Below are 2,488 nucleotides of genomic sequence, written 5' to 3' on the forward strand. Positions count from 1 at the left end.
CAATTCTCAGGTCTCGCTACTGATAACCCAAACCAACATTTAAAAAACTTTCTTCAGTTAGCAGACACCTTTAAAACCAATGGAGCTTCTCCTGAGGCGATACGCTTAAGATTATTTCCCTTTTCCCTCAGAGATAAAGCTCTATCATGGTTAGATTCCCTTCCACCCAATTCAATAACAACTTGGGATGACCTTAGGAAAGTTTTTCTTGCTAGATATTTTCCCCCAAGTAAGACCGCTCTTCTTCGAAACCTTATAACTAGATTTACCCAACTCCAAGGAGAGTCGTTGTTCGAAGCCTGGGAGAGATATAAAGAACTATTAAGAGCATGCCCACACCATGGCTTAGAGAATTGGCTAATCATCCAAACCTTCTATAATGGACTTCATTATAACACTAAGATGACCATCGACGCTGCCGCTGGTGGCGCACTGATGAATAAACCTTACCCTGAAGCTAGTGCCCTTATCGAGGATATGGCCCAAAACCATCAATCATGGGGAGTAGAACGAGCGACAGTGGAAAAGAAGGAAGCCCAAGGAGGAATACATGAGCTAAGCTCTATAGACATGATGCAGGCTAAAATGGACGCGTTGGCCCTTAGAGTCGAACATATGTGTACAACTCCGAATACTGTAGCCGCAGTTTCGCCGAATTGTGAGATATGTGGAACGCAAGGACACCAATCCGCCGAATGCAATCTGTTAAATGAAACCAACACTGAGCAAGTGAACTATACCCAAGGGAACCCATTTTCTAACACATATAACCCTGGATGGAGGAATCACCCAAGCTTCTCCTACAAAAATAATAACCCTATTCAAAATACCGCACCTCCGAGACAACAAGGTTACCAAGCCCCTAGAACAAATCAACCTATGCAACCTGTACCGCCAAACCCGAGCTTTGAAGAAATTGTAAAAGATTTCATCGTTGCTCAAAAACAGAAAAACAAAGAGTTCATGAACCAAAGCGTCCATGTTAACGAACTAATTACCCAGTTAGGAACCAAGGTTGATCAAATCATTACTCATAATAAGATGCTTGAAACCCAGATCTCTCAGGTAGCGTTAAACCAAGCCCCACAGACTACCCCTGGAGGACAGTTCCCTGGACAACCTCAACAAAACCCGAAAGGGCAAGCTAATGCCATTACTCTACGAAGTGGAACCGCTTATAAGGAGCCTTTAAACCCTAGATTAAGTGAGCCTGAAACTTCTGAGAGGAGTGAGGAAAAGGAACCAGAGAAGCCTGAAACCCCGAAAAGTCAAGAAAAAGGAGAAGAACCTAAAAATAAAACCTATGTACCACCACCGCCATACAAACCACCAATACCATACCCTCAAAGATTAAAGAAAACCCAAATCGATAATCAATATCAAAAATTCGTTAAGGTTATAGAAAAACTTCACGTAGAAATCCCCTTTACAGAAGCCATCACCCAAATACCTTCTTATGCTAAGTTTCTCAAAGACATACTTACGAATAAACGTAGACTTGAAGATCCGAAACCCGTGGAATGTAATTCTATTTCCGAAGATAGGTTAGCAAAGAAAGATAAAGATCCCGGAAATTTTTCCATTCCTTGTATTTTAGGGAATCATGTCATCGAAAAAGCTTTTCTAGACTTAGGAGCTAGTGTGAGCTTAATGCCTTTAGCAGTTTGTGAGAGATTAAACTTAGGAGAATTACAACCTACTAAGATGTCGCTTCAATTAGCCGATAGATCCGTTAAATACCCTATAGGCATACTTGAAGACGTCCCTGTTAGGGTGGGTCAGTTGTTTATACCTACTGATTTTGTTGTCATGGACATTAAAGAAGATGACGACATACCAATCCTCCTAGGTAGACCGTTCTTATCGACTGCTGGAGCCGTAATAGATGTTAAAAAAGGAAAACTAACTTTTGAGGTAGGTGAAGAGAAGATAGAATTTATATTGTCAAAATTTCTTATGGCACCTGTGATAGGAGATTCTTGTTATGCCTTAGATATCATCGAAGAATGCATTAGGGAATTAGAACAAGAAGAAGAAAATAAATCTATAAAATTGCCATCAACCCTTATTTTGGAAGATGACAATTATAAAACATCCTACATTGATGATAACCTTCACGAATGTTTATCTCTTACCCCAGATCCTATGCCTTGCCCTATGAAACCAACCGTAAAACTTAAGGAACTGCCTAAAAACCTGAGATATGAATTTCTGGATGAAGATATGAATCGTCCAGTTATAGTCAGTGCTACCTTAAACCAAAAAGAAACCGATCAATTATTAGAAGTTTTACGTAGGTACCCCTCAGCCTTAGGATATAAGATCTCTGATCTAAAAGGAATAAGCCCATCCGTATGCATGCATCGGATTTTGCTTGAAGAAGATTCAAAACCTTCCAGAGAACACCAACGTAGAATAAATCCTATAATGAGTGCGGTAGTTAAGACTGAAGTTCTTAAGTTACTAGAGGCAGGTATAATATATCAGA

The 2,488-nt window shown here is 40.0% G+C and overlaps 1 non-coding gene across 1 annotated transcript; it reads right to left on the bottom strand.

Moving 5' to 3' along the window:
• Nucleotides 1–240: 240 nt before the first annotated feature.
• Nucleotides 241–347, bottom strand: LOC127124691 (small nucleolar RNA R71). Its single transcript, XR_007804152.1, has one exon. It is a non-coding gene; the product is annotated as a small nucleolar RNA R71 (small nucleolar RNA).
• Nucleotides 348–2,488: the final 2,141 nt, after the last annotated feature.

The sequence above is a fragment of the Lathyrus oleraceus genome, chromosome 2, assembly GCF_024323335.1.
Source record: "Lathyrus oleraceus cultivar Zhongwan6 chromosome 2, CAAS_Psat_ZW6_1.0, whole genome shotgun sequence".
In the NCBI taxonomy this organism is placed as follows: domain Eukaryota; kingdom Viridiplantae; phylum Streptophyta; class Magnoliopsida; order Fabales; family Fabaceae; genus Lathyrus; species Lathyrus oleraceus.